This window comes from Heloderma suspectum, chromosome 4, assembly GCF_057233095.1.
Source record: "Heloderma suspectum isolate Gila_16-S chromosome 4, 16-S_ref, whole genome shotgun sequence".
NCBI lineage: Eukaryota > Metazoa > Chordata > Lepidosauria > Squamata > Helodermatidae > Heloderma > Heloderma suspectum.
Window position 1 is genome coordinate 129,712,701 of NC_139461.1, and position 17,721 is coordinate 129,730,421.

Genomic DNA, 17,721 nt, shown 5'->3' on the forward strand with positions numbered 1-17,721 from the left:
AGATACGTGTGCGCCTGGGTAGCGGTGTGAAGCGTTCCAGTCATCTCTCTTCTCGAGCGAGCCTTTTCCCCCATGTGCTATGCTTGTTGAAACATCACCTGCTATTTCTCCCCCCCCCCCCCCCAGCCTTTAGAAATGCAGTGAAGGCGAATGGCTGTGCCGAGCTCCTTGTTGTTGACGCTTTACACAACTGCAGGCTAAAACTTTCTCCTTTGGGGGGAGCGGGCGGGTGTTGTAGTAGAGGGTATGGAAATGTTGGCAGAATCAGAAGCCTGCCCCATTTTTCACCCCACAAAAGAGGATATCGACAAGACGGGGGGGGGTGAATGGGGGGAGAATGATGAGCATTCCTTGAGCGCTGCAGTTTTTTGTTTTGCACAGGGAAATTATTTGGAGACTCGGGATGAAAACAAGTGTGTTTGTGTGAGAGAGATTTTTGGCGAATGAACGTCTTTGAAACATGGTCTCTCGCTGCATCTTCGTGTGGGTGGGTGTGAGTTCCTGGCCTATAAAAAGGGCAAATAAGCTATTTCAGAGCAACACAGTCAAACAGTAGTGCATCACTGTTAGGCAGACATCTGAAGAATACATGTTATTATTATTATTATTATTATTTATTGCTATTTATTTCATGTGATGGGTTTGAATTAGGATTTGCAACATGCAGAGAACCTAATAGCATACATGGATTTTCCCCATTTACAGAAAATAAAAAAGTATTTTAAGACATCATCAACTCTGATTGCTGTCAGGGGCTAACATAAGCTATTAAAAAATATAGTACCATCTGCCCCTCCCCTTCATAGTAAGGTAAGGATTAACTTTTATAGGCTGAAGGTAAATCCCACCACAGGTAAGCGTTTTTTTGTTTAAATCCCATTGCTTTCAGTAGCTGAGAGTTAAGCATGTGCTTAATTCTGCCACTGAAGTCAGTGGAAGTTAACGTTGCTTAACTTTGGGTGATCATGCCCTTTGCATTAAAAAAAATTCTGTGTATTCTTTAATTAGGATGATGATAATGTCTTAAAGTCAGTAAGTAATCTGAGTGCTGTACAGAGGTGTGAACTTGGCTGGATAGGCACTGTACTTTTCAGGAGGTCTGAATACAAATTTAGTAACATAACCACAAATCTTCCCAGCCTCCTAGCATCCGACACCATGTTACAATAATCCATTTAGAAGGTTTTTTAGCAGGGTCCGGGAGGATCATCCTATCTACATTTTCCATAAGACATGCTAAGCTTTGTTTCCCCCTCTAAATTTAGACTATATTAATATGCAATGTGATCTGCAATAATAATTTTGTGAATATAAGTTTCTTGAAAACACTGGTGACCCTGACAGATATTTCTCAGCATTCTGCTTCCTGTTTGTGCTCTACCTAGTAGATTGGCAAAACTGTGCCACACAGAAAAGTTCCACTTGTTATGTCAGTGGGGCGGTGTTAGGGAGTGCAGTGAAGCACACAGTTTCATTTTCTTTTTACCACTCCTTCAGGCTCCACTCCTATAACCACTTACTTGGGAATAAGCCCCATTGAACTTACTTCTGAGTAGGTGTCTTACAGTGGGACTTACTTCTGAATAGACATGTTTAGGATTGTGCTGTAAACCTTATCACAAGAGCAGAACAACAGTATCCAATTATTTCTTCACAGCGTGCTTATATCTTCACAACATTTTAACTTTATTAATTAAAGTTAATTTTTGGGGAGAAATTAAAGGATTAATTTCTCCCTAAAAATTAAGGCCTGTAATGTGATAATTATATAATGTGGACAATTTGCTATGTTTCCATAGGTGGCGATTCCATTAAATAATTGTGTAAAGTCCATAAGTACAGTTTAGAATATATAGTTTTATATAGCAACAAATTGTATCTATTACAATAATACATGGTGAATTTATAGTGCGTGTGCATATGCATGTGTGTGTATACACAGAGAGAGCTCAAAGTAGGAAAAAAGTATTTCACATTCCTCAATGTCATTGTCAAATAGAGTTGAAAAATATGTAAAATGTGTAGGTATGCATGAATGTCATTTTTAAGGACGTTTAGTGACTGAATGCTGATGAATTTTCTAGACCTTGCTAAATGAAATATCTTTGAATGGACTTTTGGATCTGGTTACCACCAGGTTTCACCCGATGCAAATTTTGAATGGATATTATTTGCTTGTTTGTTAAAATGTTTCTGTCCTGCCTTTTTATCCAAAATCTTCTAGGTGTCTAACAGTGTAATAATAAAACATTCCTAAAACAAAAATGTAAATAATTTAATACTGCCCCCACAAGACTATAAAGCTACCAAGAAGCAGGCCAAGACACACTGATAAATGTTCAAATTTATCAACATAAACCAAATGCCTGTTCAAAGAGCCAGGTTGTTTGGCACTGTGTGTCAAAAGACAAGCAGTGAGGAAACTAGGTAGGCTTCTCTTAGGAAAGAATTGTAGAGTTTGAGTGCCATGACCAAAAAGGCCCTGCTTTTTATGTCCACCCAGTACACCTCGCATAGTGGGAAGATGCACAGCAGGGCCTCTGGTGTTGATTTAACTGCATTGGGCAAGTTGATGTGGGAGGAGGCAGTCTCTTAAGTTATCTTACACTTAGGGGAAATTTAAGTGTCAAATGTATGATCATCCCCTTCTCCCCTCTGTAGTGTCAGCTCTGACCCAATCAGCTCTTGGGGACACTAGGACTCAATATGCCTTTCCCGTACTATAGATGGTCAAAATAGTTGGTGTAAAAAATAAAGTTATTCAAGAAGCATTAGAAAGTGACTTAGGCAAATATGAGTAAGCTTGACTATTGGGGTTTCTACCCTTCAAGAAACAAGTTACAGTTAAATATTTAAGGTCCTTAGGAAATAAAAACAAACACTAATTTTCTGTAATCTGTTGCAACAATAAAGACGGAGCAGAAAAGCTTGCAGGTTGCAGTAGGCAAGAGTCCATTTCTAAGTCAAGATTCACATTCCCAGAGTCAGAGTCAGCCTCTCTGGATACTGGTTACTGCAAGCAACTATGGCTACTGAGAAACCAAACAGCAATAACAAAGAAACAAACCCTCTTCATCCTCATTTGCATTAGACATGGGAGTCTGTGTCCCAAAATGAGATGCTTTCAGTGGGGATACTTAAGGGTGCATCCATAAATGAGCTGGCAAATTGGTTGTCCGAATGAGGAGCCTGCAAGCAAGTAGGTTGGGAGAAAAGAAAATACATTGAACTCAATGAGACTTACTTCTGAGTAGATATGTATAGGGTTGCATTAAGTTATTTTATTCTAGTCAAAAGGGATAGGGAGACGTGCACTTCAGCTTAACTGTACACAATACAGCTTCATGTTGTCCTTCCCTCACACACAAGTTGGGGTTGCCAGATCACAACCCAGGAAACCATATTTTATTTTTAATGTTAATTTTGCAGCAGGAGATTGTGTAGCTGCTGCACGTTTCACTCATTCTCTCTTTGGTCCTGTTCAACCTCCTCCCTCGTCTGCTCCCATTTTATTTTAATATTGTTATTGTCATTAAACATAATGTCCGGTTTTCGGTGTTGCAACGTGGCAACCTGCATAATGTTGCACTTGTGACAGCTGAGTTCAGCTTTTGCTAGAAGACATTAAATGCCTGTTGTTTTTCTAATTTCTGGACTATTTTAATATGTGGGCAAAATGTATTCTCCTTTCTTGAAATACGTGCATGTTTGCACTGGCAGGTAAACTAACATGGCAAATTCTAGTATACACTGAGAACTGTTCCCATGGGCTGCTCAGAGGTGAGTTACATTTTGCTTGACTGGAGTAAGGTATTTTTTAACACTGATGTATAGTATTAGCAACTTGAAATGCTGACTCTTCCAAGTGTAAAAACGTGGCTTTCAAGAAGAGGAGAAATAAACTTCAGGCACCTGCACATGTATTAACCACCACCATGCAATGCCAACATTTTAAAAGAAGCATAAGAATAGAAGAAGAGCTGTGCTGGATCAGATCGACAACCTACCAAATCCAGCATTCTGTTCCCATAGTGGCCAACTAGATGCCTATGGGAAGCCTACAAGCAGCCTACACCCTCCTGCTCATGCTCCCTAGCAACTGGTAGTCAGATGCATACTGTCCCTGAAATCAGAGGAAATATATATCCATCATAACTAGTAACTGTTGATATCCTTATCTTCCATTAATTTGGCAAATCCCCTTTTAAAGCCGTTGAAGTGGGTGACCATCACTCGTGCATATTATTTCCAAATGGGAAAACACAGTTTTTCAACCCGCACCATAGGAGTGCCATGTCCTGCCCATGTCCTTCTCCCGTAGCGTGAAAAACCTGCTTTGTTTGGGGTTGTTGGGGGCACGGTCATGATGATGATGGCAGTGACATCATGGTGTGGGCATGTCGGTTTACTGACCTGCTGGCTTGCTGCCACACCATGACTAAATGCAGTGCACTGACTTTTGCACCCAACTTCAGCTGCTTACTCCTAGGGATGGTGGAGAATTCCGCCACGGAACGGCCTCCCACCCCCTGCCACCCCACGGATTCCCCCCGGGACGAGGCTTACCTGGAGTGGATGTTCCGGACGGCGGCTGCTCTGGTGGCGGCGGCTGGTCTTTTGACCGGCTGCCGTGGCTGCCATTGTCGTCCTGGTTTTTGCCGTGATAGGCTACGTAAGTATTTACGTAGCCTATCACAGCAAGCCAAGCAACCCCCCCCAAAAAAAACGGCGTATGCAAATGGCTGTGGCTACAGCAGCCGCCATTTGCATTCCCTATTTTTCACCATTTTAGTCTATGTAAATATTTACGTAGGCTATTACGGCGAAAAAAAGGGGAACGCAAATAGCGCAGTGGGCGCTATTTGGGTTCCCCTTTTTTTCGCTGTAATAGCCTACGTAAATATTTACGTAGGCTAGATTGGTGAAAAATAGGGAATGCAAATGGCGGCCACTGTAGCTGGGTTTTTTTGGGGGGGTTAGCCGTAATAGGCTATGTAAATGCTTACATAGCCTATCACGGCAGCCTGGCTGGATGCAAATGGTGGCCGCTACGGCGGCCACCATTTGTGGCCGCACCAGCCTGTCCGCGGCCAGAAATCCGGCTGCGGATGGGCCTGGCCGGCTGCGGAGTGGAGCCAGCTGGGCAAGATTCCGGGGGGGAGGACAGATCGCCTCCCTCCCGTCGAGGATTCCGGGGGGGGGGGACCGGATCGCCTCCCCCGCGTCGAGGATTCCGGGGGGTGGGATGGAGCGCCTACCTCCCACCGCGAATCAATCCATGAAAAGGTAAGTGAGTTTCGTACATCCCTGCTTACTCTACATCACAGAATGGCCAGCGTACCAGCATTCCAGCAGTTCACTGGGAAACCAGTGCCTGCGGGGGCAGAGTTTTTGGGTAGTTTGATGGAGGTTGCTGTCCATTTGCATTGCATGTCAATCACAACCAAACCACTAGTAATCTGAAAGCGGAGGAAAAGGGCAGGAACCAGGCAGGAATTTTTGCGATGCCCCAGTGCGTGTAATAGCTTTTCGCGGAAAAGTAGCCACCCTGTGAAATGGTAAGGAACAGAATATAATGAGATAGAAACAACTGTGTAAAGGAGCTCAATTTAATACCACAATGAAACTGGATGGAGAAAGCCCTGGTATTGATATGGATTTCCTCCCCCATGTGATGAACCCCCTAGAGTCAAGGATCCAGGCCACACCTTCCTGCAGGTTGAGTGAAAACAGTCTGGGTGGGCATGTGTGAGACAGGAGAAGAAAAAAGAGGAAATTTGCTTAGAAAGGAAAAGAGACCTGAGTTGCATAGCTAGCTGTTAAGAAGCAGCCTTGAGAAGTTGCAAGGATATCCTTAGGGTAACTGATGCACTGCTTTAAAGGCTAGGATTGACTATCTGGGTGATTGTTACCCTCTCCCTACATCCCTTCCCAACTTGCCTTTATAAATAAATGTCACAAAATATAACTCTTCAGTCTCCTCTCTTTATGAGTGGAATGTCTCTCTAAATGGCTGCCCTGAAATGTCCTGCCAGTTAGGGAAGTGCAAAATAATTGGTTAAATTATTAAATCCAGTGTCGCATTAGCGGTAGTCTGGGCCTGGTAGTCTGGGTCTGGGCCTTTCTCCCTCATTCCTCCCTCTCCCCCTCCCCCATTGCAGCCCTCTGTGCCATCCAACAATCTTTTCCCAGCCTTCTGGAGCAAAGTTTGTGCATGCAAGGTATGGGGTTGTTGGAGGGGATCCCCCCTTCCTGGTTCCACTGATGGAACTGTTTCCATCACTGGAACAAAAGCACTGGGTTCAGCCCATTATGATCATTTATATTGTTGTTAACTATTGAACCCCAAATGGATAAATGGCACAACAAAAATAGATACTTGATAGGGGTGTACGAAACCCCACTTACCTGGCTCCGCCGGGTTCTGCTGGGGGGAGGGATCCCTCCCCCCGGAATCCTGGCCGGCTGGCTCCACTCCATGGGGATTCCGCGGAGCCGCTGGCTAGCAGGGACGCAAATGGTGGTTTGCGTCCCTGTATTCAGTCATGATAGGCTACGTAAAGACTTACGTAGCCTATCACGTCTGGGTTAAACAAAAAAAACGCATACACAAATGGCAGCGGCTACGGCCGCTGCCATTTGCATTCCTTATTTTTGGCCATCTTAGTCTACGTATATTTACCAGCCGCCGCCGCCGCCACAGCCGCCCGGAAGATCCGCCCCAGGTAAGTCTTGTCCTGTGGGGGATCCGCGGGGGGGCGGGGGGGCAGGCCGTTCTGCCACGGAGTTCGGGGGGCCGAATGCACTGGTATTTGGCCTCACTGAGATCCGTGGCAGAATTCTCTGACATTCCTACTTGTCTAAGCGTGGTCTTAGTGTTCTGGGTTAACTCTGTGTGTGTGTCTGTGTGTGTTCGAATGGGGGCAGGGGAGAGATTAAAAATAACTTGGTCTGGAATTTGAGTGATATTCTCTTAAACCTGTAATAAGAATATGTCTTGATCCTTCCCTTGGAGAGATGGATGCAGTTAGCTGGAGAGATGGATGCAGTTAGCTAGTACTGGAAGATATTTATGTATGTATGAAATAAAATAAATAAAACAGAATGTTAAAATATCCTCAGTCTCAAAAACAAACAAACAGTGTTGATTGAGACCCCCTAGATGAGACCTATTAGACTGAACAACCTACTCTTGATCCTTCAACTGCTCAGAAGGGATGTAGATGCTCTTGGGTAAGTTATAAGAAAGGAGGATACCTGTATGAAGGAAGTAAAAGAACTTCACATCTCTGTAGCAGAATGCTCTTATGTCTCTAGACAGTGTATTCTTCTCAAGGGAGTAAGCACATCATCTCAGCACATGGACCCCTGTTCTGGAGAACAGTAACAACAAATAGGAAATGATTAAGTTTTGGTTAAATGCATACTAATGTTGTCATCAAAAGCTCTTCATTAACATCAGTAGTAAAATGCCTATTATTATGATGGTGTGGGTATGTTTACAGAGAATGCCTTTGGACTAGAGAGATCTTGGTGGTGTTGAATTGCAAAGCATCTCTTGGAGAAACAATTGAGGAGGAGAATGAGATTGTTTCCTGCCTTTGGTAATTAAAGCCACTGAGAACCAACCCAGTTATAACACCATCCTGGCTTCCTTCTTGTTAATGTTAGTGTTGTTGAGTGGGATGAAATGTTCAGGAGAAGTCTGAAATTCTTCCTCACTGGCTACACTGTTATTATTTATTTATCCATTCTCATCCCACTTTTCCACTACAAGGTTCCCTGAAGCCCTTAAACTGTAGTTCAAGTAAATGCATGAGAAATGAACTCTGCTAGACAAGACTTGCATTCATGCCTGATGTTGCAAAATTTGATGCAACACACATTTCTTCACTTACGAGGGAAAACTAATTGTCACACCCAGCTTTCTGACACTTTCTGACAAATTGACACAGACCTGGGGATGTCAGAGAATTCCGCGACGGATCTATTCAGCCTTCTGAAAACTGTCGCGGAATGAAGCCCCCGCCCCCCACCCCACGAAAGGCGCGTGAAACGGAGCACTTACCTGCTCCCGTCCGTGCTACTGTGCGAATGGCGGCCGTCCTGCGGCCGCCATCCGCTTCCTCCTTCTTCAGCCGTGATAGGCTACGTAAATATTTACGTAGCCTATCACGGCTCACTGCAGGGACGCAAATGACGGCAGCTACGACAGCCGCCATTTGCATCCCTGCAGGGCTGCCCAGCGGCCGGATGTCCGGCTGCGGGTGGCTGGAGCCGGCTGGCCAGGATTCCGGGGGGAGGGACGGAGCGCCTCCCCCCACCTGCGGAGCCCAGCGGAGCCAGGTAAGCGGGCTTTCGTACACCCCTACACAGACCACAGATAACGATGAAACTCTTCATTCCAATAGATCATGTTACACAGATCAGCTTTCCAGAGTTTGTGGCTGAGTTTACAGTAGGGACGGCGGAGAATTTCTCCCCGAAACTTCGGGGGGCCGAGCGCCAATGTGTTCGGCCCCCTGAACAAGTTTCGGGGAGAAATTCTCTGCCCCCCCGCCCCCCCCCCGGGACGGGACTTACCTTTGCCGAATGTCCCTCCCGGCGGCGGGTCCGGCCGGCGGTTCGGCGGGTGTTCGTCCGGGGCGGGAGCGGCAGCCGGTCTTTTGACCGGCTGCCGCCGCCGCCATTGCAATCAAAGAAAAAAAAAACGCCCCCGTGATAGGCTACGTGACGATTAACGTAGCCTATCACGGCTAGATCTGCAAAGTCAGCCGTGATAGGCTACGTAAATCGTCACGTAGCCTATCACGGGTGACTTAAAAAAAAAAAGCGCGTACGGATAATGGCGGCCCCCATAGGGAGCCGCCATTCCCGTTCCTTATTTGGTCGCTGTAGTCTACGTAAAGATTTACGTAGACTACGGCGAAAATAAGGGCAACGCTATTTGCGTTGCCCTTATTTTCGCCGTAGTCAACGTAAAGATTTACGTAGACTACAGCGACCAAATAAGGAACGCGAATGGCGGCTCCCTATGGGGGCCGCCATTTGTGTACGCGCTTTTTTTTTTTTTAAAGTCACCCGTGATAGGCTATGTTAATCGTCACGTAGCCTATCACGGGGGCGTTTTTTTTTTTTTTAACTTTTGAGTTCGCGGCCGGGCGAGGTGAGGCGCCTCCTCCCCAGCCTGAATTTCGGCCGGGCAAGGCGGGAAGCCTCCCCCCCGGCCTGAATTTCGGCCGGGCGAGGCGGGAAGCCTCCCCCCCCGGCCTGAACTTCGCGGGGGGAGCAGCGAAGTGCCTCCCCCCCACCGCGAACAAGCTTTGAGGACAGGTAAGTGACTTTCGTCTACCCCTAGTTTACAGTGTTTATAATCCCCAATATATCAAATAGCCTAGGCAGAGACTATTGGCATGTTACTTTGTTCAAGAGACAGTCCCAAGGCTAGAATTCATACAGAGTCAGAATCCCAGCAGTATATTGCAAGTCAAGAGTCTTAACGATACAAGATCCAAGGCAGACAAGCATTTGAGATTCACGATAAGTCCAGGCAAGAAAATATTCCAAGCGATTAAGACGTTGGTCTCAGCAAAGGCTCTTCAGCCTGTTCACCAGCTTAAATACCTCTAAAGATGATCTCTCCTGACAGGGGAATTTGGCCCGTAAACAATTACTATGTCTGAGGGGGCATCTCTGTTCTTCCTTTTTCAGTTGGTGTCATAACCCGGGTGACACCCCTGAGCCCCCCTCCCCTGTGGAGTTTTCCACCTGCACGGTTCTCACATTTCCAAGCTGTAAATCAGAGACCTCCCACAAGGCCGAATCTTGCAGCTGTGGTTGATGGATAGATGGAGGATGACCCTACCTACCTACCTACCTACCTACCTATCTATCTCTATATCATCATCATCAAATATATCCAAGAATGGGCATTTGAATCTTTTGCGTCTCCGCTGAAATAATACGTTCCTGAGAAAGCCATCCATTAGGCATTCCCTAAACTTGGATAACATATAGCCCCCCACCCCACCCCGCATGTGGGTTCTAATCACTGGCCAACTTAGAGAATATTTCTAGAAGGACTCTTGTTTTGATTTTTTGAAGATACAGTTTGATACTTTGATTCACTTGGACCATGACTGAGGACATCATGATCTTCATAAAAAGCAATGAGTCTTGCTGCTCCACAGGACTACTCGAATGCTAATTATTCTCATTAATTTGTAATGAGTGTTTATTCTATTCATCTTGGAGCTTATTATATTTTAATGAGTGCTGCAACTGCCCTGCGGTGTAAAACTCCCCAACATATCTCTCTGTATGTGCATAAGTGGGTGGCATTTTAAAATTACTGGAATTTATCCAGAGGCTGAGTTGTGTGAATAAGGCTTAGAAAGTATGTGTACTAGCAGAGTTACTTCTACAAAAGTTGGCAGTTTAAAGCAACATATTCTAATTGCTATTTGTTTGCAGTTGGATGCTGCATCCATTTAAAATAACTTTAAGTCTGTTTACAAATAACCAAAAGCTGGAGAGAGCCTGAGGACTTCATTAATTTGAGATTGCACCATGCTGATCATAGGTCCTACCCAGTGTTTGTAGAGTGTCTTCCTCAAATTCTCTCCTCATGCATAAGAATCTCCTTTTCTGGAACACAATTTACCTCAGGGCTTGAGACAGGGTTATCAGAACAGGATTTATATACTAAAAATACTAAATTGGCACAAAAATGACGAATATCACCCTCAGGATAGAGTACGGGTAAAGACACTAGCCATGTTCTTCATAGCCCAGTTGAGATGTCATGTCACAGCAAAACCATTGTTTATTGTTCATGAGTGACCAATAGCTCAAGCACTAACTCTTTTCCCCCCGTGCATGATTGCCTTCTTCCTTTCCTGCTTTGTTGAAACCATGGTTTGCCGTCACATCCAAATTGGTTGAATGATGCTTACTGCTACTAATGAGGATCGCTTCTAAACCATGGTTTGCAAACCCAGTTTGAAACATGATTCAGAGAGTTTTCTTATTACCAGTAACCATTATTTGCTTGAGTTGAATGTGTGTTTTGAGCAAACCAGGAAGGAGAAGAGGGGAGCACCGTGGTTTGGCCGTCATGTCTGAACTGTTCCAGTCTGAGGTGAAGAGTGCCCGGGCATGATGTGCATGTGTGAGAGAGTTAGTAGTGGGGAGAGAGAAGGGGTACATAATGCATTGTTAGGGCAGGATCCAGTGGGGTGCAACTGCTATGGTAAATTATGTTGCACTAGTGTACACTCTAATCCAGTACCAATCCAGTAGGCATTGCACTAGACTAGAGTAGTTTATATTAGCACAACATTTATGTTAGTGGCTTTTTCCTGTTGCATACTGCCCTTAGAGAGAGCAACTTTAGTTCAGAAAAAAAATGTTTTGGAGCCACTTTTTCAGATGGGAACAGGAAATGCTGCTAGTTTGAAACTGGCAAAATTGGGCTGCTACTTGCTTGACGTTTCTGGGAAATGTCTCACTTTTTATTTTATTTAAATTCCTCTTCCCTACCTCTAACAAAATTTCTCTAATTAGAGGAAAACTTTTGTTAGCCTTCAAACAACGATCCTTCTGCTTCTTTCATTATGCATTAATACAAAAGAGGGGGCCATTGACTATGGTCACTAGGAAGTGTCCTCAAGCTAAAACATCTTCCTACGTTGCTGTTCAGTAATTTTTGCTGAACTAGTAAGTTCAGTAGGTCTTGCAACTGATTAAGGCTGATTAAATATATCATGTAAACATAGCAAATTTAGCCTAGCCTCTCTCGTAGAAAATGAGATACAGTGTACAGATTTGTTTTATGGCTTAATGTGAGACGAACAATATCCATATGCAAATCTAAAACGTTCAGTTTTATACAGAATGAGGGACTTCTATCTAGAAAAAAAAACAGTGACATCTAGAGCCCATTGAGTGAAATCAACAACACTTCAGTATAATTGATTTTGGTGTGTGTCTGGAAATAGCAGAAAAACACTCAAATTAATAATCTAAAAATTTATGTTATTCAACAGGTCATTACAGTTAACCACAGTGTTAGCTATGAGTTTACCAATATTATCTTCACAGCTGTAATATACATTTTTGTCTCAATGCCAACATAGTAGCAAAGAACTATTGAATCGTATTGAAAAATATAACCCAAACTAGACATTTCTCTAACACTCTGATCCAAAGTGTACATACTTGGAGATCAATTTCATTGATATTGTTGGAAGTTCTTTCTACTTAAATTTTTTTTTAGGGTCAAGGCATTAGAAGAATACACTTTTTGGTGGGGGTGCATCTAAGGTTGCTGCCTGTTTTTCCCAGGCAGAGACTATGTTTGTCTGACAGCTGAATGACAGGCAGAAATTCAGCAAGTGCAGCTTTCCCTCTCATTGAATCTCCATGCTGGGGAACATTACCTACCACACAACCTTTAAGGATAAAGAACCATTTTCAGGAAAGAATGTGGCAGTAGGTGCAACTGCAGCTGTGTTATCTCCAGTTCACTAACAATCTTGTTTCACCAGTAAATCAATGCTTGGGATGGAGTATACTGGGTGCTGACATAAATTGGCGATGCCCTTAGTAGAGAAAATTTGCCAAACATTTGTTTTTACCAGCAGCTGGTGTTTGTTGGCTTTTCTTTGGTCCTTGTGAAAGGATCTGAAATTGCATACAGCTAGTTGTATCTGCTGTGGCTTCTTCAGTTCTACTCCCTAGATGCTAATTAGTCACATGGGTAATACTAGCTGATCAAGGATCATATAGTGAATGAGATGATGATCAGCGCCTTGAGAGGCATCAGATTTGGCTCTTTAATGACAATACTGAAGCCAGCGAGGACAATTGAGAAAGAGGGCAATGTAAATTAATAAGCACACTTTTTCACAAGAAGTTCCAACAATTGCAAAAACAAAACAACCAAGCTCCCCACAACCAGCCATTTTATGTATTGCTGAAAATGTTCATGAAAATTGAGTAGTTTGAGCTTAGTGCTCACTGTATGGACATTTTGGGGTGCATCATTTCAAATGGAAATTTGATTCTCTAAGGTTTAATGGTATTCAGCTTGAGATGTGCAAAAAAACAAAAAGGTGCAGAATGTACCTTAACAGAAAAAATTGTATTTCCAAAAACAAAGGTAAGGATTTATTTTTTTACACTGTGCAGGATCTTTAATTACAGAATCTTGCAATAACACATAACAAATAAATAATAAAAACATAGCAGTCCTGTTTTTCTAAATTCTTTAGCAAACTCAGTTAAAACATGTTTTGACATGAAAGTCTTCCCCTGTGTTCTAATAACATAAAACAACATCTTTAAAGAATAAAAAACAGTGTGAAGTCAGTACTACCCAAATATATATTTTTTAAAAAACAGGAATCTATTGAAAAGTACAACATATACACCCACCCACAGGTTTTGGCTCACACATGCAGACCTTTAAATGAAGAAGAACCAAACAATTATCTTTAGACACCTGATGACCACATTGAGGAATGATGAATTGGTGAGTTTTGAGACAAACTTTGGAGTCTGAAAATTGAGAAATTATGTGTCTGATCTAAACTAGCAATCTTTGTAAGATGTCAGTTTATTTAGGATGGTTGTTCAGAAAAAGGTGTCTGAAGAGAATTGTTGGATTCTCCTTCATTACAAATTTTGCATACCTGAGCATATCACACAGACATATACTGTGGGTGAGTGCATGTTATCTTATTCAATGTATTCTTGTTTTTTTATATTTTGATAGTGCTGACTTCAGTGCAGCTTGAGATGCCTCAAAAATAATGTTATTGAGCTGATTCCCAAAGGCTGTGTGAGTTTGATATCCCAATGTTTATTCAGTCTGATACTCTCCGGCTTGTTGTCCTCCCCCCACCTGCCCCTCGCTCTAAAGTGTGGAAGGCCACATAACTCTTAACTGCCTACAGGCATGAGAGATTAGTTTCTTTCTCACAAGCAAAATGAATAGATATTTTGAAGAGCCTCCATTTTGTTTTAAAGCTTCCCTTGAAAGCGGAGTGTGATGAGTTAGAGATTTCCTTTCAGGCACCCACCAGTATATATCCATTATTCTTTATTTTAAGGTGATATCTTTTCTTTTTGCTTTGGTTGCTGAATCTCAGTGAACGATCATTTAGCTCGTTTATGTGAGGGAGCTCAGACAAGCTGCAGCATTACTTTTGCTTTTGAAGGCCCTTCTATACAAAACATTCCCTGATGTCTTTTATGTCCCTCTTTCTAAAATCTTTGCATGAAAGCTAAGTAAATAAAAACAGCATGTGAATTGCTGAGAGAGCATATTATTTCTCTTTAAGAAAGGACTGTTAGGCGATACCGCTGCTATTCTCTGCACCTCATACACCTTCTCTTAAATGGCAGATTTAAAAGTCTTCCCCCCGTCCCCAAGTCCTTTCCAGATGGGACTTGAACCCTATTCAGGTGTTATGGTAAGTGGTGAAACTCAACATGCGAGTAGGAACATGGCCATGCAGAGTAGCACTGCCCCCCTCCAACCATGACATAACATAGCTCTGCCCTTAGGGCTCCATGCATACAGCGGGAAAGCCTGCAGCGGGAAGGCCTGCACACATACAGCTGTACACATGTATGCTCCCACACAACTCAGAACCCTACATGTTTGGTCGATTGCTCTTGCCTCCCTCTGCATGGAGAAACTCCCCTATGATGTCAGGGAGTGGGACTTTGGGGGAGAGGCTTTGGGAGGGAAGGTCTTACCTCTGATGTCATCCAGCTCCTGGGGGGTAAGCTGGAAAACAATCTGGCCCCTGGGAGCTAAACCCATGGTCAGAGGTCTTTGTGGAGCCTGAGACGTGCAGGACACGCACCAGTTCTTCTCTGCCATCCCCAGTAAGTTGAACAAATCATCCAGAGAAGGGCAGGGGTGACAGGAAGGGCCCTGTCTGTCAGGAGTACAAAAGACTCAGGCCTCTAGATCCCACTGCACCCTTGACAGTGTTATTTGGTGTGTACCAGGCTCCCTGTACATGGGGCTCCATTTTGAAATTAATCCAGGCAACCCAGATTAATTTCAGATTGTCCAGTAGACAGCCAGGTAATTAATTTGGGTTTTCAAGTTGAATTACAAATAAGGCCAGGATATGTGCATAACTGCCTATCCGTATACTCAGGTACACAACGGCGTTAATCACCTGCTTACACCGGGGCTTCATATACCAGGCTAATGGAATATAGCATATCCACAGCAATGGCTACCAGGAATGTGTGGTTCTGGCGTAGAGATATTTGGTGCAGCTTTGCAATATTTGAGATTAAGCATTTGAGAGGAGCAGACTGAGAAGAGTCATAGCAGTGGTGTTGCCTAACCAGAAGAGAGAGTGCCAGATTTTGTAATTCTTACCTTGGAATACAAACCTTGGTCATTCGTAGTGCTTGCCTCAAACACAAGGTGACATTTTGAGACCCTGAGTTCTTCAGCTCTGAGACCTTAACTCCTCCCACTCACTGACTCATTCACCTGCTCATCTCCAACAGTACCTCTCCTCCTCTCCCGCTCCCTTCAAAATATCTCGGCTTATTCTGAGCCGATCTGAGTAGAACTGGGTCGTGTGTGTGTGATTCTTCACTACTAAGCAGCTGCTATTGCGCAAAGGCCCAGTGTTAGGATGTACCTCTTCCTCTTTCACTTCTTGTGTTGTTCCTTTCATTTCTGAAGGACCTGTTTTCTGGAAATGCCTTAAGACTGATATCATCTTGTCAGTGTATTTGTATACACATTCTTCTCAGCTGTTAAATGAGGAAAAGCTGCTGTTAAAATAATGCAGAAGCATGCACAAACTGAGTATTTTGAATTTGCTCTGAATTGTTCCACAAACTAAATGAGTGACCCCTTGAAACAAAACCCTGTCATTCAAAGAATTGCTGAATAATAGTGGAATAGAAAAGAAAAAACCCTCAGCCAATTTTCTAACTTCCTTGACAATCCCATCTTCACAAAGCAAAGAAAAATGCAGGCTTTTATAACAAAATGATTAAATATGAGCAGATAGATGGAGAGGAAAGAAGTGTAGTATATATATACTATATTCTCAAACACTTAGATGCAAGATATATTGTGTAAATAGAGAAAGTAATGTGCTTTTGTGAGCGTTTCTTGTCTGATGGTGTAATTAAAAATGGTGTGATTCAGAGCCTTCAGTGATTCAGAGCCAGATTCAGAGTTTCAGGTGGAGGTTACAGGTTGCATTTGTGCATCATTAGCAATAATGGAGGGGCATTGCTTGCACTTCTGGAGCCACTGGGGCCCCATCTACATTAGCCATTTACTCCAGGGCTGCTGAGATCCGAGGACCTTCGGGACATACGATGCAGTTGCCACTTCACAGCCTAACCGTGGTTTTCACAGGGGAAATGCAGATTTCTGCAGAGGTGTTTTGCTGCAATTTTTTCTAGCTTGCTGCAGGTTTACCGTGGTTGCTGAGCTATCTGTCCCTTCCTTGAACTGATTTTGCAGTTTGCGGTGGGCTTGGGGTAGGCGTGCTCCCTGTTCATTTGCAGCTGCACAGTAATAGAGAGGCCTCCATTTTGGAATGTTGGGCAGGCACGTACCTCTCATGTGGGCATGCCCCATTGCATGTGCGAATCATCGCGAGAGTTACCATGCCAAACAGTTGGCATGGTAACGAAGGAGCAGACTACCCACATCTTAAGAGGAACTGACAGACACAAAAGAACCCCTAAAGTACAAAACAGCCACTAAAACCCGAAGTGTCGCACCCCCACCCTCATGTGGCTGCATAGCTGTGCATTTAAATATAATGGTAAAAAAGAGAGAGAGAGCAGCGCGACTGCCGCAGTTTACTTCGCTTTAACAGTTGTGTGTCAGGGCACAGTGGATTTTTCAGTTGGAGGATTTCAGTAAATCGCGCATGAACTGCAGCAGAAGCGAAGTTACGATGGAGTGAACATTAAAAGCGGTGCTGTGTTGATGGCCCCTGGATCACAGTTAATATACTTAAGGAATGCTATGTGCTATAAAGTGGAGGGATATAGAACTCTAAATACTGTAAGATTCCTGAAGACATCCTGAAAAATGGCACTTTGTGATAGCCTATTCAGTGGTTTCCATGCCCACAGAAACCTTCCCCTGCCTTCTGAGTCCCTCTAGCTGCTTTCACCTGATGCTGTCTGCAAGTTAGCATTTGGATGTGCAGACAGCCCTGTGAAACTCAGCATGTGTGGCAGTGCGGATTCCTACAGTTGTATTTATGCCGTAAGGAGGTTTCATTAAATTGTGAAAAATCCCAGTGCCTGCGTCCAGGCACAGTTCGAAGTCTCTCTTGGTAACCCAGTTACTTTGACACACCGTCTTAGTCTATTTGATCACACTGTTCAAATTCAAGATCAGTGTGTGTGTGTGTGTGTGTGTGTGCGCGTGTTTTCCTCTTCACCTGATGAACTGGCAGTCAAGTCATTCCTCTAGGGATCCAGGATCAGGATGGCAGTGTGGCAAAGTTGCTAGGGAGTTGAAATTCAAGGAGAATTGAGAGAATCCAGAAGACAAATATATACATGTACAACTTCTTGGAGGCTCAATATCTGCTCTCCCTTACCCTCCTTGCAACTATTTTATTTTCTTAGAGGTCAGAATAACATCACATTCATTTTCTGCTGCTCAGTTAAGTAAGAATTCACCTATCTCATGGATGCATG

The 17,721-nt window shown here is 43.7% G+C and overlaps 1 protein-coding gene and 1 long non-coding RNA gene across 2 annotated transcripts in view; one reads left to right on the top strand and one right to left on the bottom strand.

Moving 5' to 3' along the window:
- CDH18 (cadherin 18) overlaps positions 1–17,721 on the top strand; it is a 401,711-nt gene that overhangs the window by 713 nt on the left and 383,277 nt on the right. The gene's annotated exons all lie outside the window — the stretch shown is intronic.
- On the bottom strand, positions 1,668–15,657 carry LOC146347393 (uncharacterized). Its single transcript, XR_014790282.1, has 3 exons — positions 15,410–15,657; positions 7,258–7,373; positions 1,668–3,189 (listed from the first exon to the last, which is right to left on the bottom strand). It is a non-coding gene; the product is annotated as an uncharacterized LOC146347393 (long non-coding RNA).